This window comes from Sapajus apella, unplaced genomic scaffold (genome assembly GCF_009761245.1).
Source record: "Sapajus apella isolate SASKATOON/1434 unplaced genomic scaffold, GSC_monkey_1.0 scaffold91, whole genome shotgun sequence".
Lineage (NCBI taxonomy): Eukaryota > Metazoa > Chordata > Mammalia > Primates > Cebidae > Sapajus > Sapajus apella.
In genome coordinates this window covers 5,288,798-5,313,785 of record NW_022437031.1, presented here as the reverse complement: position 1 = coordinate 5,313,785, position 24,988 = coordinate 5,288,798, and the positions used below count along the sequence as shown (strand labels likewise).

The window sequence follows — 24,988 nt, the reverse complement described above, 5'->3', positions numbered from 1 at the left end:
GGTTCTGAGGTACATGTGCAGATCTCATGATTTCTTAAACAATTATCTTTTTTTTTTTTTTTTCGAGACAGGGCCTTGCTTTGTTGCCCAGGCTGGAGTACAGTGGCATAATCACAGCTCACTATAGCCTTAAACTCCCAGGTTCAAGCAATCTTCCCATCTCAGCTACTTGAGCAGCTGAAGCTATAGGCGCATACCATCAAACCTGGCAAATTTTTCATATTTTTATTGAGATGAGGTCTCCCTGTGTTGCCCAGGCTAGTCTCAAACACCTGGTCTCAAGTGATCTTTCAGCCTCGGCCTCCTAAAGTGTTTGGGTTGTGAGATGCTGTGCCAGGCTCTTTATCGTGTTGATGAATGAGTCATTTGCTTCCATTTTTTTTATGTGAGTGCAAGCAATACTCCTGTGACAGTGATTTACATGTCTCCTTGTGTACATTTCAACTCTTCTCCTGGGTATATACTTAGAATTTCTATGTTATAGAATCTATGCATTTTTACTAGTTGTGTTGCCAAATTGGTCTACAAAGTGGTTGTTTCAATTTATGTTAGCATTCATCACTAGCAGTATAAAAGTATTTTATTTGCTACATATTCAAGGAAAATGAGTTAGTTCAAAAAGATGCAAGATAATTTGATTCAACAAATGTATATTGTGTCTCTAATCCATATATAGAAAAGGAGGCAGTCACTCGTGGAGAGAATTCTACTGTATGCTTTTTTTTTTTTGGAGACAGTCTCGCTCTGCCTGGCAGGCTGGAGTGGTACAATCTTGATTTACTGCAACCTCCGCCTCCCAGGCTCAAGCAATTCTCATGCCTCAGCCCCGCCCAGGTAACTGAGATTACAGGCACATGCCAGCACACCTGGCTAATTTTTGGATTTTTGGCAGAGACGCGGATTCACCATGTTGCCCAGACTGGTCTTGAACTCCTGATCTCAGGTGTTTGGGAGCCTGAAGTTTCCCAAATTGCTGGGATTACAGGTGTGAACCACTGTGCCCAGCCAGAAAAGGCTCTTTTCACATGACTTTGTCTTTTATCCAGCAGAAAAATGTCTTACCAAAGTTGCCAGCTGACTTTCCCTAATAACTCATTGGCAATAGCAGAGTTGTGGGCCAACTCCTAGGACAATATTTAGAAAAAAGAAATAGGAGTACCAAAATTTCCCTTTGGCCTTAGAGAGGGGCTTGCTTTTTTTGGGAACATTGCTTGCCTGCCTGATACCTGAACAAATAGGAAGAAGGAGGATGGCTGTTGAATTGGCAATGAACAGTGACTGCCATCATGGCCTTTTGAGAATAGAGATGTTGGACTCTAATCAGGAGCCTCTGGAATATATTCAAAGGGCAGGAAAGATAAAAATACTGGCTATGTGTCTATAGTACTTTAATATAATAATTACAGAGGCACTTTCACCATACCTTGTCTTCCAAAGAGAGACTGCCTCAAAGACCCAGAGAGGGAATGTGACCTCTCCTAGGTTCTATGGAAAGCTAGTGGCAGAGCAAGGAATAAAACTCATATTCTTCTACCTTCATGCTCCTTATATCACTTTTGTTCCTCCAGCAGTTCTTAAGCACTGTTCCACAGTGAGCACGTCTATGCACACCTACCCTTGAAGTCTAAGGAATCTGAGAGGCTTAAGAAATAAGCTGACATACCCAGTTTCTGAAAGATAAACATTTAATAGATATTTACAAATAGAAGCCATAGTCTTGGACAGCAGTGAGACAAAATGGTAGATCCCTGTGCCATTACCCCCCTAGACCCAGGGCTTACATAATATAGGGAAGGAACATGTAGGACAGTTGAAGGTGACCTCTCCGGCAAAGACAAGAATGCTATGTGAATCTTTCTAAGGGCAGGATCTATGGTCAAGGTTATTTTGCGCTAAGGACAAAATTGATAACTATCTAGATAAAGTAGAAATCTTAGAGGCATTCCCAGAACAAAGGTTAATCAGAAGTCAATATAGTGGATTAGCATCCAAGATGAAGTTGCTTTAGCTTCTACAGGCACTTAAAAAACTTACATGGCAATGATTCCTGCCTATATGATGTAAGCATATTGTGGTTTAAAAATTTTTAAAAACTTAACTGAACCTGACTTATTACTATCCATTTATATTGTAGCTTACGTTTAGTAGCAGTAGATAACTTCAAAGTTATTAGTCCCACCTCACTTTACAGTTGAGGGAACTGAAGCTTAGAAGGTTAAGTGATTGACCTAGGGGCATAGATGGTTAGCAGGGGAGATGGGGTCAGAGCCCAGGTCATCTGATTCCCAGTCAGATGTAATCACCTATTTCTTCAGAGATATTCCATAAATATGATATTTTGGACAGAATTCTGTGAGTTCTATTTTTGTTCAAGTTATGCTGAGATACTCTTGTAGGCCCAATGTCTTGGCCCTCATTTAACCCGTTCCTGCTTTAGCCATTTCTCTTCAGAAAGAATCAGATGCACCTTTTTGCATCACAGTTTCCTTATCTGAAAAATATAAGGGGAATGAACTATATAGTTTATTTTACTTCTAAAGTTCTGTGATTAATACAAGCCAAGAGTAGAGTATAGATGGGTCTCTAGATTTCTATTTTGAAAACTGAGGGGTATATTTTTATTTTTATAAACTACTAGGCCAATATTTATCCAGACAACTTAGTTAATAGAACTGTTTTTTACTTGCTTGTTTTTTAACCAAAGCGGATGTTTAAAAATGTTGTCTTTCAACTGGCACTATGTTGTCAGTCTCACCAGGCACAGCAGTCTTCCACGAGGTCCCTCTTCCAAAGCCAGACTTCCTCTGAAAAAAGCTCCCCAGGAAACCGGCTTCTGCTCACAGTAGGATATGCCTGTCCAGAGAATATTTTTTCTTATTTACTTATATAGCCTCTGTGTGTGTGAGTCACAGCTGCTTATCACTTCCTTTGACAATTAGGAAGGGGCCGGCATTATTAGGTAAGTAAGAGGGGGAAACGGCCTGCACCCTAACCAGAATTCAATAGTTAAAAGGAAATAGTTAGCATATTGTTTTCAAAGCATTTATTTTTCTCTCCTTGATTGTATCAAGGAAGATGCCAATTCATCATCATCATTGCTATTCTTATGAAACACTCAATATATTATTAAATATTTATCATGCAATATCTTTTGAGCCTTGTGACAACTTAATGATGCAGCCTCTACTGTCACATTTATTTTGAAGATGAGAAAACTGAGGCAGGAAAATAAGAACTTTAAGCAAGCTGGTGTTTGAGTTCATTGGTAAACCTTCACATTGGAAGAAGGGAAATTGTTGGTAGATGATGTTGCCTGATGATATGTATGGCAATTTAATCAGGGCTCGGATTTTTGGTTCTTTAAGACATTAGCATCACCAGGAAATAATTTTCTGGGAATTCCAGAAAACCTTGCATATTGGTTAGATATCATAAGTATAACATAATAAAGCATCCCAAAATTCAGTGGCATACAGCAGTAAGCATTTATTTCTGGCTCACGCATCTATGGATTGGCTGAAGTAGTTTTGTTTTTTTCAGTTAGGTTCGACGGGGCTTGGCTCAGGCCACAAGTTCCATTTAGGTCTGGTCTATATGTCTCAATTTTTCAGAGATCAGAGGATCACCTGAGCCATTATCCTCAAGATGATGGCAGAAGTGCATGGTGGGTAAGCAGAGACATGTGGGTCTTTCAAAGCTAGGCTCAAAGTCAGCCTACCATTGCTTCCTTACAAATTCAGTTGGCCAAAACAAATCATATGATTGGGCCCAACATCAGTAAGGAGGTGAAATACAGGTACATTCTTCCTTTAGCAGAACTGCAAGGTCACATGGCAGAGTACATGGATACAGAGAGGTGGGGGGAAATTTGGGAACAATAATTAAATCTGCCATGCCTTGGCTGAAAAGTAGTGGTGGTAGGAAGTCAGAAGATGAGAGCTAGAAAAGATATTCTGATGGAGAGTGAGAGGTGTAGTTGGAAGATCCTTGTGGTTAGGCGGTCTGGTTTTGAGTTCTAATCATGACACTTCCTTAGTGTGACCTTAAGTCATTTTCCTTGATATTTGAGCATTAAGTGTCCATGTGATCTCTTCATCTTGTATTTTCATTTTCCAAATAAGGATTCTAAAGTAAATGGATGCAGTGATTAGTCTATGTTCAAACAGCCAGGTAGAATCAGTCAAGACTGGAACTTTTTGTTCTTTTTCTATTCCTCAATCTTCATCGCTTTAGAAGAATAGTTAATATTTGAGGACGGGGATTGGAAGAGGTTTCAGCTCTCCTCCTTTTCTCGTGAAATTAAAGCTGTTTTACTATAATTTTACTTTCCACATTGCCATGCATATCTGTTTTCCATTTTTTCAAAGGCCTGAGCAAAGAGAAGTAGGCCAAAATCATAATAGGAAGAATTGCAGTTCAGGCAGAATAAGTACTTTTTGCATGTAACTGCACTTAAATGTTGTATGTTATTAGGAAAACTGGTAACATTGCTGTCTCCAAAGATCTTTTAGAGAGGTATCTGTTGCTATGTGATGATGTGTTAAGTGGAGTTATTCCTGAAAGCAGGAATGACTAATGGCCTCTTCTATCTTTATGCTATTATAGTATATTTATATGTGTTTATTTGTCAGACATTCATATGCTCATACAGTACCAGGTATTCTTCTAAGAAGTTTACAGATACTAATTCATTTAATCCTCAAAACTACTCTATGAGGTAGGGAGTCTTACTTATTCCTGTTTTACAGATTTAAATAAACAAAAATACCAAACACAAATAAAAAACAACAACAACGAAAACTTAAGGCACAGGGAGGTGACATAACTTTTGTACAGTCAAGAGCTTGAAAGGAGCAGAGCTGGTACTTGAACCTAGGTTATCAGATTCCAGAGTCCACGCCTTTAGCTACATGGTACCTAGGTGTCAAAACTGAGCAGACCAACTCTGCTCCTTACTGGTTTTGTGACATGGAGTGAACTACTTCACTTCTCTGAGCTTTGTTTTCAACTCTAAAATGTGAACAATAATGATATTTGCCTCATAGGGTTGTTGTGAGGATTCAATGAGATAGTGCATAAAACATGTTTGGCATTGAAATATTAGTTCTATTTCTGTGAAGTACTTCTATACATTTTAAAGATGACTTTATAAGTCTTCCTTTTAACTTATAGGTTATAAACCCTTATAAGGTTTATAATCCTTGGCTTGATTGATTTATCTGTATGACTGATTCCTTAGCAGTCTAAGGCCATTTAGCATTGCCATTTTTGTCTGACACAGGAAAAGAGCAATGAGGCAATTTCCCTTGGGGCAGAGATTGAGAGCCAGTAACCTCATGTATCTTGGCTGTCTGGGAAGTTGCTGAACTGTGCCATCTCCTTTTTCTACACTTATCCTTACCTTAAAAATAGTCATGAATCTGAATTTTGTATATAATGTTTAAGGTGAATCTTACATTATAGCTTTTAGAATTCTTATTTGTTATGCTCATTATTTCTTCTCTGGAGGTCCCAGCAAGAGTTTAGGAAATCTTTGCTGGAGTGCCCTTGTGAAGAAAGGCCTTAGTTTGTTACATGCCAAAGTGCCATATCCTGCTGACAAGAAGCGTTCTCCTCCTATACAAAGAGTGATACAGTATTCACCGAGATCTCACAGCAGCCCTGCCTGTGCTGCATGCTGGGATCCTCCGGGACTGGTGCAAGTGGGTGGAGGAGGTTATATAAGCTCACATCTCCTTCCAAGTGGGAAGAGGCGAGGGACAACAGCTGTCAGCTCCACAGCTGATCTTGCCAGCCCAAGCGATCCCAGCTTTATTTGACCAGAGAAGGAGGCTCCTCAGTACACAGAGGGGAGATTTCCTGAACCACAGCCAATGTTTTAAAACTTTGGCAATTTGTGCTAACTTCCTCTAGCTAGGACAGGCACTTACTGGCTCTGGCTGCCTGAACATGGTGTTCTCGAGGCATTTTGTATCATCCTGAATTGGGCCCCAGCCAGCTGCTCATCTATAGGAGATTCTCATGAAATGGTGCAAAGCTCATTACCCTCAGACTTTTGGCTGGGCAGTTGTTCTTGCATCAGTGTGCACTTCATTACATTAAACTAAAAGAATAAAATAAATTCTCAAAAGGCAGATATAAAAAAACAGCAATCTCCATAGGCCATTTTTTTAATAAAAAGTTTTTTTTTTCTTTTTCATTTTTGTGGGTGCATAGTAGGTATATACATTTATGGGGAACATAGGATGTTTTGATACAGGCATGCAATGCATAATAGTCACATCAGGGTAAATGGGGTAGCCATCACCTCAAGCATTTTATCCTTTGTGTTACAAACAGCCTGATTATATTCTTTAAGTTATTTAAAAATGTAGAATTAAGTTATTATTGACCATATTCACTCTGTTTTGCTATCAAATAGTAGGTCTTATTCATTCTTTCTACTATTTTATACTCATTTACCATCCCCACCTCCCCACCTTCCCCCGACTACATTTCCCAGCCTCTCGTAAGCATCTTTGTATATCCTATGTCCATGAGTTCAATTGTTTCGATTTTTAGATCCCACAAATAAGTGAAAACATGTGATGTTTGTCTTTCTGTGCCTGGCTTATTTCACTTAACATAATGATTTCCACTTCCATCCATGCTGTTGCAAGTGACCGAATCTCATTCTTTTTTATGGCTCAATAGTTACCCACTGTGTATACATACTACATTTTCTTTATCCATTCATCTCTTGATGGACATTTAGGTTGCTTTCAAATCTTAGCTAGTGTAAACAGTGCTGCAACAAATACAGGAGTACAGATACCTCTTTGATACACTGATTTCCTTTCTTTTGCATATATACTCAGCAGTAGGATTGCTGGATCTTCTAGTAGCTCAATTTTTAGTTTTGTGAGGAACCTCCAAACTGTTCTCCATAATGGCTGTAGTAATTTACATGCCCACCAACAGTGTACATCAGTTCCCTTTTCTTCATATCCTCCCTAGCATTTGTTATTGCCTGTTTTTTTGGTTATAAGCCATTTTAACTGGGCAAGATGATACCTCGTTGTAGTTTTGATTTGCATTTCTCTGATCAATGATGCTGAGCATCTTTTCATCTGCCCGTTTGCCATTTGTGTGTCTTTTTCTTTTGAGAAATGTCTATTCAAATCTTTTGCCCATTTTTGGTCCCGTTTTCTTTTCTGCTCCAACGGGACAGCACCAAGTCCAATGCATCACAATTGCTGTGTTCTCCCTCCCCCAGTGCCCAGAGATGTTCTCTGAAACATGCTACTGCTGCTGGGGGTTGGCAGGGTGGTGGTGTCTGCAACTCTAGACTGTTCCATCTAGCTCCTCAGTGTCCTTTCAGCAATATGAAGTTACAGCCAGGTACTATATGAGTTCTCATATGATTTTTGGTTCTGACGAAGGTATTTTTTTCTGTGTAGATAGCTGTTAACTTGGTGTCAGTACGGTGGAAGGGGACAATCGGTGGAATCTTCTATTTCGATATCTTGCTCTGCATCTTCCCACAATAATTGGCCATTTTTTCTTTTAAAATTTTGAGATGGGCAGAGTGTAGTAGCATAATCTTGGCTCATTGCAACCTCCCACCTCAGCCTTCTGAGTAGCTGGGTATACAGGCATGTGCTACCATACCAGTCTAATTTTTGTGTTTTTTTGTAGAAACTGGGTTTTGCCATGTTACCCAGGCTGGTCTCGAACTCCTGGGCTCAAGCAGTCCTCCGCCTTGACCTCCCAAAGTGCTGATATTACAGGTGTGAGCCACTGTGCTTGGCCTGGCAATTGATTCTCAATTTTCTGTAACTGTTTGGGAAGGACATGGCTAGCACATAACTTAATGTCAACATTTCTTTTTACAACTGAAAGGAATATTGGGCTTTTGGGATACATCTCTTGTCCTTTGTGAACTATAGGGGTACTGAAGGACAGTTCTAATGGCCTGTCCTCTGTAGATTCCTCTCAGAACAAAGTCTATGCCTATTACAAGCTTAGTTACTATATTTGAAGCTAGCACAGATAAGGAATCTATGGGATGGAATATTAAATTTATGCCTGACAAGCAAAACTAGAGAGTAAAGAGAAAATGGTTGTTTGCCTATGGCCTTAATTACTTTGGAGACAGGTAAATTTATAAGGGCAGTATATGGGGTCGAGGTTATAATATGATCAAGTACACAGAGAGAGCAGAGGAAGGACGGCAAACAGAGATAGGATATGGGGATATGGAGGAAGACTTAGAGAAGACACCATTGAGAAGATGATACATGCATGGAATCTTGAAGGATGATTTGAAATTAGACAGTGAAGCGGAGCGTAAGGTACAGGATGCTAAGTGGAGGGCTCAGCTTGTGCAAAGATAGAAGGTTTTCAAAGTACACACTGCCATCTCATGAGGGATCATGCATATCCTCTCCAGGTATATATACTTAGTCCTGTAGTTAATACGGAATGCTTTGCAGCAGGGGAATGTAGTAGATTTTAGATAGTTTTCTCCTCCTGTTACTGGTTTTTTGCCTTGGGTAAGATATTTAATCTTCCTGAGGTTTACTTTCTAAATTTGTAAAACAGTACCACTAAAGTCTATTATATGGCAACTTTGATGATTACATGGGGATCAAATATCTAGACTATGCATGGTATGTTAAAGCTACTCAGAAAATAACATTCTCTTTTCTTTGTACTCATGTTTGATTTCCTATATTACATTATATTTTAATTTAACAAGTGTATCTTGAGCACCCATGTTCACCTGTTTCAATGCTAGAGTTGAATAAGATACCATCCTTGGCTTTAAGGAGCTACAAGGTATGTAAACTATTCTAATCACAGGACCATGGTTTCTTGTCTCCTCTGTGACATTGGGCAACCATTGAACCACTCATTTTCTAGCCTTGTGCAAAACTCCTCTTTATCCTTACCTATCTTTTCCTTTTTATCTCCCATATCAGAAAACATCCTGGCCCTTCTCCTGCCCATGGATGATCTCTTCATTTGGGGTTTTTATCCCATTCCTTGTCTTCTTATTTTTTCTCCCTCTATATAGCAACATACTTACATCTCTACTGTATTAAAAATAGAGCCCTGTTCTTACTGTCAAGGCCTGGAGAAACCACAGCATAACAGTTTTGGCTAAATGATGATAGTCAACACATTGTAGCAGCAGGGACTTGGGAGTTCCTCAATGTCCTCAAGATGGTCTGTTAGCAGGGAACAAGGTACTTAGCTCAGTGGTGGCAGGAAGGAAATAATGGCAAGTATCAAGATTGTCCATAGCATGGTAGCTCACACCTGTAATCCCAGCACTTTGAGAGGCTGAGGCAGGTGGATCACCTGAAGTAAGGAATTTGAGACTAGCCTGGCCAACATGGTGAAACCCCATCTCTACTAAAAAGATAAAAATTAGCCGGGTGTGGTGGCGCGCACCTGTAATCCTAGCTACTCAGGAGGCTGAGGCAGGAGAATCACATGAACCTGGAAGGCGAAGGCTGTAGTGAGCTTAAATTGCACCACTGCACTCCAGCCTGGGTGACAAGAGTAGAACGCCATCTCAAAAATAAATAAATAATTAATAAATAAATAAAGATTGTCCATAACCAAATATGATCCAGTTCTAGAGGGCACGATTATCAATGGAGGGTATGATTCACACAACATTCATCTGGCACTCAAGTGGTATGCAAGGTAGAGACTGGGAATTCTGAACCAGATAGAAATCCTGAAAAGTCAGAGTCAGGCTAGTAGCCACACTGACATGACGGTAAGTCTAGTGTATGGGGCTAGAGTTCTTAATCCACCCTGCCTCACTGTAGACTTCTTCTCAGCAATTAGAGCCAAGGCAAACCTGTATGAGCAAATTAAGTAGCCTCCACTCTTGAAAGAAGAAACCAGTTAGCTAAATGCCCTGCTATTTAAATAAAGAAACCTTTGAGAAAGTGTGTTCTAAATAGAGGAAATCATATGGACAAAAAGCACAGTATGAAAAAGTGTGACATATTTGGAGAACATAGAGTAACCTGGTGTGGTTAGAATATAAGTATTTCATACAAGGAGTGCAAGAGGTGAAACTGGAAAGTAGACTGGGGTGAGATTGCAGGGCCTTGAATGCAAGGCTAAAGAGTTTGTACTTGGTACTGAGTTAAGTCTACTAGCACTGTCTTATACTTGGTGTCTGTGGGATCTCATTTAGGGGTGTACTGTGTCCTTAAAGCCTTTACTTACAAAATATATGGTGGTTTCTTCACAAGGTTATCTACTTCTACATTGGGAATATTGGGAGTTAGAAAGTTAAAATTTTTGTTTAAGGTAATGTAAGTGGTAAATGGAAAATGCAGAATTTGAACCTGGTTTAGTGCCGTTTCCTAGTATATAACCTAGTATATAGTTGAGGTTAGAAGTAAGGGCTTTGGAGTCACTTGTGGGTTTGAATCTCCATTTCCTTTACTTCTATTAGCTTGTGTAACTTTGGAACAGTTCATTTTCTGAGGCTCAGGCTCATTCCTCTTCTGTAAGATTGCGATAAGAATAGTAACATTTGGGCCGGGCGCGGTGGCTCAAGCCTGTAATCCCAGCACTTTGGGAGGCCGAGGCGGGTGGATCACGAGGTCAAGAGATCGAGACCATCCTGGTCAACATGGTGAAACCCCGTCTCTACTAAAAATACAAAAAATTAGCTGGGCATGGTGGTGCGTGCCTGTAATCCCAGCTACTCAGGAGGCTGAGGCAGGAGAATTGCCTGAACCCAGGAGGTGGAGGTTGTGGTGAGCCGAGATCGCGCCATTGCACTCCAGCCTGGGTAACATAGTGAAACTCCGTCTCAAAAAAAAAAAAAAAAAAAAAAGAATAGTGACATTCACAGGCTTGCATGAGGATTCAAAGAGGAGGTAATGCAAATCATGTGCTTAACATGACAACTTACAAATAATAAGTGGTAGCTATTTCTAGTAATACATATGTTTGTTAGATTAGAAAATTGTGTTTTTACTTGAAAAAGTTACTCAGAATAGAATAAAAGTCATTGATCCAGTATTGTGATGTTATAGTCATACATGGATAGGAATTCATGCTTGTTTTGCACTGAGGTTGCAAATTCGGTTCATGTATTCATTCACTGATTCACTAAACAGATATTAATTTGGCCACACTCTGTACTTGACACCATTCCTTGTACAATGAACAGGAGAGGTGAAGTCTCTGCTCATGTAGACCTCACATTTTAGTGCTGTGCCAGAGGGTAGGAGGCAGATGTTAAACCAATAATTAGATAAATAACTTCAGATGGCAGTAAATGCTTTGAAGACAATGAAATGGGTGATTTGATAAGATGTTTCTTGTAGGGGTGGACTTGGGTCTAGAGCAACTTTAGAAGGAGTCATAATGGAATGCCTCCTAAGATGTGACACTTCAGATGTGACCCAAACATTGAAAAGGAGCCAGTCATGAGAAAAATTGGAGAAAGAGTATTCTAGTCATGGCAAGCACACAAGGGTCCTGAGGTAGGAACAAGCTTAGTGGTTTGTCTAAGGAACTGAAAGAAGGCCATCATGTCTGAGGTGAACACTGATGAGAGAGTTGTATAAGATACAACAGTAGAAGTAGGCACAGGCCAGATGATAGAGGATTTTGTAGGTCATAGTACGTCTTGTGGATTTTATCCCAAGTGCAGTGTGGAGCCCCGGAAGTTTTTAACTGCAGGGAATGATATGATTGATTTATGTTTTTGATAAGAATGATAGCTTTTATTTATTGGACAGTGAGAAACACATTGCATCCATTTATTTCATTTAGTCAGTCTTCACACAACCCAGCAAAATACGATGTTATTTTTGTGATTATTTTAGAGATTAAGAAATCTGACGCTTAGTAAGGTCAGTTTTTTAAAGGTCACAAAATTATTGTTATTCATAGAACCAAGATTTGAGTTTGGGTTTATTTGGTCCTAAGCCTACATGGCTTTTATTAAGCTAACATACATGTAACAGGCCAGGTGTGGTGGTCCACACCTGTAATCCCAGCACTTTGGGAGGCCAAGGTTGGTGGATCACTTGAGGTCAGGAGTTCGAGACCTGCCTGGCCAACATGGTGAAACCCCGTCTCTACCAAAAATACAAAAAATAGCTGGGCTGGTGGCCAGTGCCTCTAATCCCAGCTACTTGGGAGGCTGAGGCAGGAGAATTGCTTGAACCCAGGAGTCAGAGGTTGCAGTGAGCCGAGATCATGCCACTGCACTCCAGCCTGGGTGACAGAGTGAGACTCCATGTCAAAATAAATAAATAAATAAAATAAACTACATATAACAACATTGGCTATTTTAATCATTTTAAGTGTGTAATTCAGAAATATTATGTTCAAAATGATATGTATGCAACCGTCACCATCAAATATTACCAGAATCCTTTCATCACCCCAAGCAGAAACTCTGTATCCTTTAAGCAATGACTCCCCATTATCCCCAACCCTGGTAAAGTCTAATTTACTTTCTGTCTCTATGAATTTTCTTATTCTAGCTGGGCTCGGTGGCTCATTCCTGTAATCCTAGCACTTTGGGAGAGCAAGGAGGGCAGATCACCTGAGGTCAGGAGTTCAAGACCAGCCTGGCCAACATGAAGAAACCCTGTGTCTACTAAAAGTACAAAACTTAGCCAGGTGTGGTGGCACATGCTTGGAGTCCTAGCTACATGGGAGGCTGAGGCAGGAAAATCACTTGAACCCAGGAGGCAGAGGTTACAGTGAGCTGAGATTATGCCACTGCACTCTAGCCTGGGCAACACAGCAAGACTTCATCTTAAAAAAATAAAAAGAGTTTTCTTATTCTAGATATTTCATATAAATGAATTCATACTGTATTTCTCTTTTTGTATCTGACCTATTTGAATTAGCATAATGTTTTCCAGGTTCATTTGTGTTGTAGCATGTATCAGAAGTTCCTTCCTTTTTATGGGTTAATAATATTCTATCTTATGTATATGCCACATATTTTTTGCCCACTTATCCATTAATAGACATTTGGGTTTTTTTCCACCTTTTGGCTATTGTGAATACTGCAGGGAGCATTGGTCAGCAAGTATCTGCTTGAGTCCCTGTTACTGATTATTGTGGGCATATGCTTTGGAAGGAAATTACCTGGTTATATGGTAATTCTGTGTTTAAATTTTTGAGAACATGACAAAATATTTACCTGGATGCCTATACCATTTTACTTTCCCATCAGCAGTGCATAAGGGTTTCAATTTCTTCAAAGCCTCAAATCCACTTATCTTCCACATAGACAATTTTCATTACTTATTTTTTTTTAGAGGCAGGATCTCAGTCTGTCACCCAGGCTGGAGTGCAGTGGCACGATAATAGTTCACTGCAGCCTTGAATTCCTGGGTTCAAGAGATCCTCCCATCTCAGCTTCCTGAGTAGCTAGGAATACAAATATTTGCTACTGCATCCAGCTTTTTTTTTTTTTTTTTTGGTAGAGATTGGGGGGCGGTCTCACCATGTTGCCCAGGCTGGTCTTGAACTCGTGTCTTCAAGCGATCCTTCTGCCCCAGCCTCCCAAAGCTCTGGGATTACAGGCTATTTTTTGTATCTTTTATTTTAGACATCCTAGTAAGTGTGAAGTCATATTTCATTGTGATTTTGATTTGCATTTCCAACAACTAATGATATTGAGTATCTTTTTATGTTTTCATTGGCTATTTCTGTATCTTGTGATAGGGCCATATGTCTATTGAAATTTTGCTCATTTTTTTTTAATTGTTGAGTTTTTTTCTTTTTTTGAGATGTAGTTTTGCTCTTGTTGCCCAGGCTGGAGTGCAATGGCATGATCTCGGCTCATTGCAACCTCTGCCTTTCGAGTTCAGGTGATTCTCCTGCCTCAGCCTCTCGAGTAGCTGGGATTACAGGTACCTGCCACCATACCCAGCTAATTTTTTATATTTTTAATAGAGACAGGGTTTCACCTTGTTGGCCAGGCTGGTCTTGGACTCCTGACTTCAGGTGATCCAACCGCCTCAGACTCCCAAAGTGTTGGGATTACAGGCATGAGCCACGAGTTTTAAGAGTTCATTTTATGTTTTGCATACTAGACCTTTATCAAATATATTTGCATAATTGTGTATAATTTTATATAAATGTGATCATATACCATTCTGTTTTGTAACTTCTTTTGATACTTACTAATCTCACAGATATCCCTCTAGGTCAATAAATGTTATTTTCTTTTACCGTTTGTAATGACTCATGATGTTCCATTACATAAATGATTTATAATTTAGTTTGTTTTTAAGTTTTTTGTTCCATTTCGCTATTATTAATAATAGTATATATAGCAAACATTTTCGTAAAGCATGAACTTAATGAAGTAGATAAAATGGCAATTTCATTGGAACTTTTTAACATTTGCCTTTCTGAACCTGTTAATAATTGCCCAGAAAAATAAGTGACAATATCAAAGTCTTAACAATACAATAAATTTGAGCTATTGTATGTACACAGAATACACAGAACTTTGTGTCCAACAAACAGAGGATATATGTTCCTTTGGGTACAAAGACAACATTAACAAATATAAACTATGCATTAGGCTATAAAGGAAGGCTCCAAAATTCAAAGATCAATATCGCGTAGAGTATGTTTTCTAACCATAAGAAAATGAAATTAAAAATTAATGATAAACATTAAAACATTCCATATTTGGGACCTAACATAATGGTAAATATTCTTTGGGTTAAAAAATATATATTTTACAATGAAAGGACAATGAAGTCAGTATATATTCACATTTGTGTGACACAGTTCAGTATGTAGAAAGAAGTTCATTGCTTTGGATATATTGATCAACAAACAAGAAAGAATAAAAACAAATGTATTGAGCACTTAAATTAAAAAAGTGATAACAACAAAACCTACCCAAAGTGACAAAACAGCTGGACATATAGGACTGAACGGCAGAAGTCAAATAAACTAAAAAAACAACTATAACAATATAAAATGGTAGCGATAATCAGCAAAACCAAAACTTAGTGATTGAAAGGATTAAGAAAATAGACTGGCAGGAAGATGCAAACAAACACAGTAAAGAATATAAAGTAAAATAAATGAAATATTACAGACACAATGGGTTTGTTAAAGAAACCATCATTCTCAGCAAACTGACACAAGAACAGAAGATCAAACACTGTATGGTCTCACTCATAGGTGGGTGTTGAACAATGAGAACACATGGACACAGGGAGGGGAGCATCACACACTGGGGTCTGTCGGGGGGAAATAGGGGAGGGACAGCATGTGGAGAAATGCCAGATATAGGTGATGGGGAGGAAGGCAGCACATCACACTGCTATGTGTGTACCTATGCAACAATCTTGCATGTTCTTCACATGTACCCGAAAACTTAAAATGCAATAAAAAAAGATGAAATAATTATGATACATTTGGAAAAAAGAGATAAGGTAAATTCCTAGAAAAATGTAAATGGCCAAAAGTTGGCAAAAGGAAAAATGGAGACTTTGAGTAGACAGATATATATTAAAGATGTTGAAATGGAATTCATACATCCTCTCTGATTCACTCTGTCAGAAAAAGTAGTCCAAAAAAATTAGCCTTAGAAATGAGCCAGTTCAAATATTTTCAGTATTTTCATTATTAGTGTAAAAGGAGAAAAATCATGTGGTTATTGTAATCAACCTAGAATTGCAGGACAATTACTTAAGTAAATAATATTTACATGATAAAAACCTATAACAAATATTATACTAAATGGAGAAACTTGAAATATGTTTGTCTTAAGATGGAGAGCAAGACAGATACTCATTTGCCTACTATTGTTTAACCCGGTACTGGGGAGTCTCACCAATACTATTAGAATGAAAATTGGCCAGGCGCGGTGGCTCATGCCGGTAATCCCAGCACTTTGGGAGGCCGAGGCAAGCAGATCACCTGAGATCAGGAGTTCAAGACCTGCCTGGCCAACATGGCAAAAACCCATCTCCACTAAAAATACAAAACATTAGCCAGGCGTGGTGGCTCGTGCCTGTAGTTTCACCTACTTGGGAGGCTGAGGCAGGAGAATCGCTTGAACCCAGGAGGTGGAGGTTGCAGTGAGCTAGGATCACACCACTGCACTCCAGCTTGGGCGACAGAGTGAGACTCCTTCCCAAAAAAGGAAAAAAGAAAATTAAGTGCACAAAGATGGGAAAGAAAGATTTAAAATTGGTTACTATTTGAAAAACATTACAAAACAGCTTGGTGTTATTTGCAGATGATATAATTATATAACTGGGAAAATCGGCAGCATGAGTAAATTTTATGAGGACTAATAAGAAATTCGCCAGGTTGGCAATGACACAAGTGATTTACCAAAGTTAATATTTTTAACATGTGAAATAAGTAACCAGTAAATGTGATAAGTAATATTGACACAGGTGGGGGGCAGGGAAGTGCTGGGAAGAGAAAGGGGAGGGGGGTGCCTGGCTAGGGCTTCACCCCTGGGCCTGTGCCCATGGACGTAGGTGAGGACAGGGATTTCTGTTTCCATGCCCAAATGTTGCATTTTCCAAAACCACCCTGGCGCACTATGCCCCCATGCTGTGCCTGTAAAAACACCAAGACCCTGGTGGGCAGAGACACAAGTGGCTGGATATCGAGAGGAACACACAGGTGGAAGAACACACAGGCAGAAAAACACACAAGCGGCTGGACGTGGAGAGAAGCAGAGGGATGGCAGACACCAGCAGATGCCGGCAGGCCATCTATGGCAGGACAATGTGGAGTTCAGCCGAGGGCGGTCAGAGGAGAGCTTGGCTACTGAGTGGCCTGACTCCTGGGGAAAACCACCTTCCCATTCCATAGGCATTCTGGCTCTCCATCCATCTGCTGAGAGCTACTTCATCATTCAGTAAAACCTTGCACTCATTCTCCAATCCCACGTGTGATCCAATTTTTCCCGTACACCAAGGCAGGAAACCCGGGATACAGAAAGCCCTCTTTCCTTGTGGTAAGTCAGAGGGTCCAATTGAGCTGATCAACACAAGCTGCCTATAGACAAAAAAACTAAAAGAGCATACTGTAACACACGCCCACTGGGGCTTCAGGAGCTGTAAGCGTTTTTCCCTAGATGCTGTGGTGGGGTTGGAGCTCATGTGCCCCACAACCTGCCCATCTGCATGCGCCCCCTAGAGGTGTGAACAGAAGGGCACTGAAACAGTGAGCCATACCCCCATCTCATGCTCTGTGAGGGGAATAAGAGAACTTTTCCCATTTCAATATCATTCACGTTAGCAACAAAAACTAAAATATGCAGAAATAATTTTTAAAAGGAATGCACAAGAGCTCTATTATGAAAAACATTAAAGTCTAGTAAAGGACATGGAAGAAAATCTAAATAAATTCTAAATAAATTCCAGACCTTTCCTGTTTTCAGATGGGTTTCATTAATATTATACAGATGTTAATTCTCCTCCAATTAATCTATAATTTATAGTTTAGTTGAGTTTTTAGCTTAATATTCACAAATAGCTAAGTAAACATTTAAAAAAAGATAAAAGAAGGGTGATTTTTTCTTTCTTTTCTTTTCCCCCTTTATTTTATTGCATTTCAGGTTTTGGGGTACATGTGAAGAACATGCAAGATTGTTGCATAGGTACACACGTGGCAGTGTGATTTGCTGCCTTCCTCCCCATCAACTACGTCTGGCATCTCTCCCCCTGCTATCTCTCCCCAGCTCCCCACCCCCCAACCTCCCTCCCCTATTTCCCCCCAACTGACTCCAGTGTGTAGTGCTCCCCTCCCTGTGTCCATGTATTCTCGTTGTTCAACACCCACCTATGAGTGAGAACATGCGGTATTTGATCTTCTGCTCTTCTATCAGTTTGCTGAGAATGATGGTTTCCAGGTTCATCCATGTCCCTACAAAGGACACAAACTCATCGTTTTTGATGGCTGCATAATATTCCATGGTGTGTATGTGCCACATTTTCCCTATCCAGTCTACCGTCGATGGGCATTTGGGTTGGTTCCAGGTCTTTGCTACTGTAAACAGTGCTGCAATGAACATTCGTGTGCACGTGTCCTTATAGTAGAACGATTTGTAATCCTTTGGATATATACCCAGTAATGGGATTGCTGGGTCAAATGAAATTTCTATTTCTAGGTCCTTGAGGAATCGCCACACTGTCTTCCACAATGGTTGAACTAATTTACACTCCCACCAACAGTGTAAAAGTGTTCCTATTTCTCCACATCCTCTCCAGCATCTGTTGTCTCCAGATTTTTTAATGATTGCCATTGTAACTGGCGTGAGATGGTATCTTAATGTAGTTTTGATTTGCATTTCTCTGATGACCAGTGATGATGAGCATTTTTTCATATGTTTGTTGGCCTCATGTATGTCTTCTTTTGTAAAGTGTCTGTTCATATCCTTTGCCCACTTTTGAATGGGCTTGTTAGTTTTTTTCTTGTAAATCTGTTTTAGTTCTTTGTAAATTCTGGATATCAGCCCTTTGTCAGATGGGTAAACAGCAAAATTTTTTTCCCATTCTGTTGGTTGCCGATTCGCTCTAGTGACTGTTTCTTTTGCCGTGCAGAAGCTGTGGAGTTTGATTAGGTCCCATTTGTCTATTTTGGCTTTTGTTGTCAATGCTTTTGGTGTTTTGGTCATGAAGTCCTTGCCTACACCTATGTCCTGAATGGTTTTGCCTAGATTTTCTTCTAGGGTTTTGATGGTGTTAGGTCTTACGTTTAAGTCTTTAATCCATCTGGAGTTAATTTTAGTGTAAGGGGTCAGGAAGGGGTCCAGTTTCTGCTTTCTGCACATGGCTAGCCAGCTTTCCCAACACCATTTATTGAACAGGGAATCCTTTCCCCATTGCTTGTTTTTGTCTGATTTGTCAAAGATCAGATGGTTGTAGATATGTTGTGTTGCCTCCGAGACCTCTGTTCTGTTCCATTGGTCTATATCTCTGTTTTGGTACCAGTACCATGCTGTTTTGATTACTGTAGCCTTGTAGTATAGTTTGAAGTCCGGTAGTGTGATGCCTCCTGCTTTGTTCTTTTTGCTTAGAATTGACTTGGCTATGCGGGCTCTCTTTTGGTTCCATATGAAGTTTAAGGTGATTTTTTCCAGTTCTGCGAAGAAGGTCATTGGTAGCTTCATGGGGATAGCGTTGAATCTGTAAATTACTTTGGGCAGTATGGCCATTTTCACGATATTGATTCTTCCTAACCATGAACATGGAATGTTTCTCCATCTGTTTGTGTCCTCTCTTATTTCGTTGAGCAGTGGCTTGTAGTTCTCCTTGAAGAGGTCCTTTATATTCCTTGTTAGTTGTATTCCTAGGTATTTTATTCTCTTTGTGGCAATTGTGAATGGAAGTTTGTTCTTGATTTGGCTCCCTTTAAGTCTGTTATTGGTGTATAGGAATGCATGTGATTTTTGCACATTGATTTTGTAACCTGAGACTTTGCTGAACTTGCTTATCAGTTTCAGGAGGTTTGGGGCTGAGACGATGGGGTCTTCTAGATGTACAATCATGTCATCTGCAAATAGAGACAATTTGACTTCCTCCTTTCCTATTTGAATGCCCTTTATTTCTTTTTCTTGCCTGATTGCTCTGGCTAGAACTTCTAGTACCATATTGAATAGGAGTGGTGAGAGCGGGCATCCTTGTCTGGTGCCACATTTCAAGGGGAATGCTTCCAGTTTTTGCCCATTCAGGATATTGGCTGTGGGTTTGTCATAAATAGCTTTTATTATTTTGAGATACGTTCCGTCAATACCTAGGTTATTGAGGGTTTTTAGCATAAAGGGCTGTTGAATTTTGTCAAAGGCCTTCTCTGCATCAATTGAGATAATCATGTGGTTTTTGTCTTTGGTTCTGTTTCTGTGGTGAATTACGTTTATAGACTTGCGTATGTTGAACCAGCCTTGCATCCCCAGGATGAAGCCTACTTGATCATGGTGGATAAGCTTTTTGATGTGCTGTTGCAGTCGGCTTGTCAGTATTTTATTGAAGATTTTTGCATCTATGTTCATCATGGATATTGGCCTGAGGTTTTCTTTTCTTGTTGAGTCTCTGCTGGGTTTTGGAATCAGGATGATGGTGGTCTCATAAAATGATTTGGGAAGAGTTCCCTCTTTTTGTACTGTTTGGAATAGTTTCAGAAGAAATGGTACCAGCTCCTCTTTGTATGTCTGGTAGAATTCGGCTGTGAACCCTTCTGGACCTGGGCTTTTTTTGGGTGGTAAGCTCTTAATTGCTGCCTCAACTTCAGACCTTGTTATGGGTCTGTTCAGGGTTTTGGCTTCTTCCTGGTTTAAGCTTGGGAGGAGGCAAGTGTCCAGGAATTTATCCATTTCTTCCAGGTTTACCAGTTTATGTGCATAGAGTTGTGTGTAATAATCTCTAATGCTGGTTTGAATTTCTGTGGAATCTGTGGTGATATCCCCTTTATCGTTTTTTATTGCATAAATTTGGTTATTCTCTCTTTTCTTTTTTATTAATCTGGCTAGTGGTCTATTTTGTTGATCTTTTCAAAAAACCAGCTCCTGGACTTATTGATTTTTTGAAGGGTTTTTTGTGTCTCTATCTCCTTCAGTTCTGCTCTGATCTTAGCTATTTCTTGTCTTCTGCTAGACTTTGAGTTTTTTTGATCTTGCTCCTCTAGCTCTTTCAGTTTTGACAATAGGGTGTCAATTTTTGATCTCTCCTTGCTTCTCATGTGGGCACTTATTGCTATATATTTTCCTCTAGAGACCGCTTGAAATGTGTCCCAGAGATTCTGATATGTTTTGTCTTCATTCTTGTTGGTTTCGAAGAACATCTTTATTTCTGTCTTCATTTCATTGTTTATCCAGTCACTATGCAAGAGCAAGTTGTTCAGTTTCCACAAAGCTGTGCGGTTCTGAGTTAGTTTTTGAATTCTGAGTTCTAACTTGATTGCACTGTGGTCTGAGAGACTGTTTGTTAAGATTTCCGTTCTTTTGCATTTGCTGAGGAGTGATTTCCTCCCAAATATGTGGTCAATTTTAGAGTAGGTGTGATGTGGTGCTGAGAAGAATGTATATTCTGTGGATTTGGGGTGGAGAGTTCTGTAAATGTCTATTAGGTTTGCTTGGTCCAGGTCTGTGTTCAAGTTCTGGATATCCTTGTTAATTTTCTGTCTGGTTGATCTGTCTGATATTGACAATGGAGTGTTAAAGTCTCCCGCTATTATTGTGTGGGAGTCTATGTCTCTTTGTAAGTCATTAAGAACTTGCCTTATGTATCTGGGTGCTCCTGTATTGGGTGCGTATATATTTAGGATCATTAGCTCTTCTTGATGCATTGATCCTTTTACCATTATGTAATGTCCTTCTTTGTCTCTTTTGATCTTTGTTGCTTTAAAGTCTAATTTATCAGAGATGAGAATTGCAACTCCTGCTTTTTTTTGCTCTCCATTTGCTTGGTAAATCTTCACCCATCCCTTTATTTTGAGCCTTTGTGTATCCTTGCATGTGAGATGTGTTTCCTGGATACAGCACACCGATGGGTTTTGGCTTTTTATCCAATTTGCCAATCTGTGTCTTTTGAGTGGGGCATTTAGTCCATTTACATTTAGGTTTAATATTGTTATGTGTGAATTTGATACTGCCATTTTGGTGCTAGCTGGCTGTTTTGCCCATTCGTTGATGCAGATTCTTCATTGTGTTTGATTCTCTTTACCATTTGGCATGTTTTTGGAGTGGCTGGTACTGCTTGTTCCTTTCTATGTGTAGAGCCTCTTTCAGGAGCTCTTGTAAAGCTGCCCTGGTGGTGACGAAATCTCTGAGTACTTGCATGTTCCCAAAGGATTTTATTTTTCCTTCACTTATGAAGCTTAGTTTGGCTGGATAGGAGATTCTGGGTTGAAAGTTCTTTTCTTTAAGGATGTTGAATATTGGCCCCCACTCTCTTTTGGCTTGTAGGGTTTCTGCTGAGAGATCTGCTGTGAGTCTGATGGGCTTCCCTTTGTGGGTAACCCGACCTTTCTCTCTGGCTGCCCTCAGTATTTTCTCCTTCATTTCAACCCTGGTGAATCTGACGATTATGTGCCTTGGGGTTGCTCTTCTTGACGAATATCTTTGTGGTGTTCTCTGTATTTCCTGGACTTGAATGTCTGCCTGCCTTGCTAGGTTGGGGAAGTTTTCCTGGATAATATCCTGAAGAGTATTTTCCAGCTTGGATTCATTCTCTTCGTCACATTCAGGTACGCCTATCAAATGTAGATTAGGTCTTTTCACATAGTCCCACATTTCTTGGAGACTTTGTTCGTTCCTTTTTACCCTTTTTTCTCCAGTCTTGCCTTCCCGTTTTATTTCATTGAGTTGATATTCGACCTCTGATATCCTTTCTTCTGCTTGGTCAATTCGGCTGTTGATACTTGTGCATGCTTCGCGAAGTTCTTGTGTTGTATTTTCCAGCTCCATCAATTCACTTATGTTCCTTTCTATTTTGTCCATTCTCGTTAGCATTTCGTCAAATCTTTTTTCAAGGTTCTTAGTTTCTTTGCATTGGGTTAGAACATGTTCTTTAAGTTCACAGAAGTTTCTTACTACCCACCTTCTGAGGTCTGATTCTGTCATTTCATCACACTCGTTCTCCCTCCAATCTTGTTCCCTTGCTGGTGAGGAGTTGTGATCCCTTTTAGGAGGACAGGTGCTCTGGTTTCGGGTGTTTTCATCCTTTTTGTGCTGGTTTTTCCCATCTTTATGGATTTATCCACCTGTCAACTTTGTAGATGCTGGCTTTCAGATTGGGTCTCTGAGTGGACGTTCTGTTTGTTGATGATGAGGTGATTTGTGTTTCTTGGTTTTCCTTCTGACAGTCTGGCCCCTCTGTTGTAGGTCTGCTGAGGTCCACTCCAGGCCCTGCTTGCCTGGTGCTCACCTGCAGCAGCTGCTGAACAGTAAGGGTTGTTACCAGTTTTCTTCTGCTATCTTTGTCCGAGAAGGATACCTGCCAAGTGTCAATCTGATCTCTCCTTTATGAGGTGGCTCTTTGGATATATAGGGGTCAGGGAGCTGCTTGAGGAGACAGTCTCTTCTTTATATGAGCTCAAATGGTGAGCTGTGAGCTCTGTTGTTCATTCACAGCTGCTGGGCAGGTACGTTTAGGTCCGCTGCAGCAGAACTCATAAACTGCTTTTTGTTCCCAGGTGCTCTGTCCCAGGGATTTAGGGCTTTATGAGTTTCCATTATGCTGCTGCCTTCTTTTTTTTTCCTTCAGAGCTGCCCTGCCCAGCAAGGAGGCAGCCTAGTCACTGTCTGCCTGTAGAGGCTTTGCTGAGCTGCTGTGGGCTCCGCCCAGCTGCCGAGTGAATTTCCCTGCAGTCCTGTTTATATGGGTGTAGTTAGAACTGCCTCAGCAATGGTGGCCTGCCTCTGTTAAGGCGGAGCCTCTCTGTAGTGGTGGGTTGCCTTGGCAGCGGGGGGCTGCCTCAGCTCTGGCTGACTACCTCCGTAGTGGGGGGCTGCGTCAATAATGGCGGACGCCCCTCCCCCACAGAGCTGGACCGTCCCGGGTTCAGCTGCGCTTGCTGTGAAACTCTCAATCCAGAGAGTTTCTGATTGCTGTTCTTTTGTTGGGGTGGGACCAGCTGAGCCTGATCGCCTGGCTCCCTGCCTCAGAGCCTTTTTTTTTTTTTTTAAGTTGGTGTTCCAGTCACCTGTTGAAGAGGCGCCCTGGTGTGTGTTTTTTCCCGTGTGACAACTCACTGTGCTGGCTTAAACAGTGGCATCGAGATTCGTGGGGCTTTTTTTTTGCCCTGGAATCTACTGTCCTGGTTCCCTGCTCAGTCCCCTTTTTAAACAGACGAATGGGTGACTTCCCGTGGCTCCTATCGCCAGCCAAAAGGGCACCCGGACTGGTGTATTTTGTATGGAGAACCGCTGCTCCGGGGCGCCGACAAAGCAGCCGCGCAGGGCAAAGCAGCAGCGCCGGCCGGCACAGCCGCGCTGGCAACCCGTGGAGCTCCTCTGCCTGGGAATTGCCTAGTCTGTGGGCAATCAAAATGTGGCATCCACTCACCCTCTGTGCTTTCACTAGGAGCTGCAATCCTGAGCTGTTCCTAAACGGCCATCTTGGATCCATCCTCAAGAAGGGTGATTTTTTTCTACTAGGCAGTACACATATTACAAAGTCAGTGGTGTGAAAACAGTCTGATATTGGTCCTGAAATAGAAGGCTAGTCAAACAGAACAGATAGATGAAGTTCAAACCCATATAGTAATTTAATAAAAAATAAAAATTGTACTCCAAATTAATGGGAAGTGGAAAAATTCATAGGTGATTATAGGAACAATATATAGAGAAATATAAAACTGGATTCCTACCTGACATCACAAATAATGCTGAATTCCAGATGGTTGAAAGGCCTACAAGTGAAAAGCAAAACTCAAAGATTGTTTTGTATCCTGTGACCTCCTCCCCATGTGATCATCTAAGTGGAAGTTCAAAGTCTCCAGGGATCTGATGAAACCTTTAGGGGTAATGCCTTCCCAGGGCCGCTCATTTCGCTTTGTTATAAGGGCTCTGTACCGGTCTTGTTTTGTGCCATTTATTAATTAGTTTTAAAAGGTTAAACATATTTTGTTCAACATTTTAGAATTTTAGCCCAGAGTCAACATTTCTTATCGATCAACCATCCTTCTAAGAATGGAACTCTCCCCCTATGTTTTCATTTTGAATCTAGTGGAAAAATCCTTCCTGGTTCTGGAAGAGTGCTGCAGTGTATGTTCTAATTCTGCTTTCTTTTACATTTCTGCCTTGCGGGAGTTAAAAATTGCTACTAAGGATCATTCAGTCATTATTATCAGTTTGTCATGGGGGATATGGAATGTTAGCTATCCAGAAAACATATTGACTGGTTTTTGCATGATATTTAAATTACAGATATTTTAGGCCACTTTTAAACTGATTGATAGAAATAGGTGCTCTTGTCAGAGAAAATTTGAATGGTAGGTTGCTTTTGCT

The 24,988-nt window shown here is 40.4% G+C and overlaps 1 protein-coding gene and 1 long non-coding RNA gene across 5 annotated transcripts in view; one reads left to right on the top strand and one right to left on the bottom strand.

Annotated features, from left to right (window-relative positions):
* The window catches only part of OPHN1 (oligophrenin 1), a 386,576-nt gene that overhangs the window by 168,966 nt on the left and 192,622 nt on the right, over nt 1–24,988 (top strand). The window lies entirely within an intron of this gene.
* Nucleotides 1,674–24,444, bottom strand: LOC116535047. The gene is made up of 3 exons (XR_004262021.1): nt 24,349–24,444; nt 17,824–17,907; nt 1,674–2,491 (listed from the first exon to the last, which is right to left on the bottom strand). It is a non-coding gene; the product is annotated as an uncharacterized LOC116535047 (long non-coding RNA).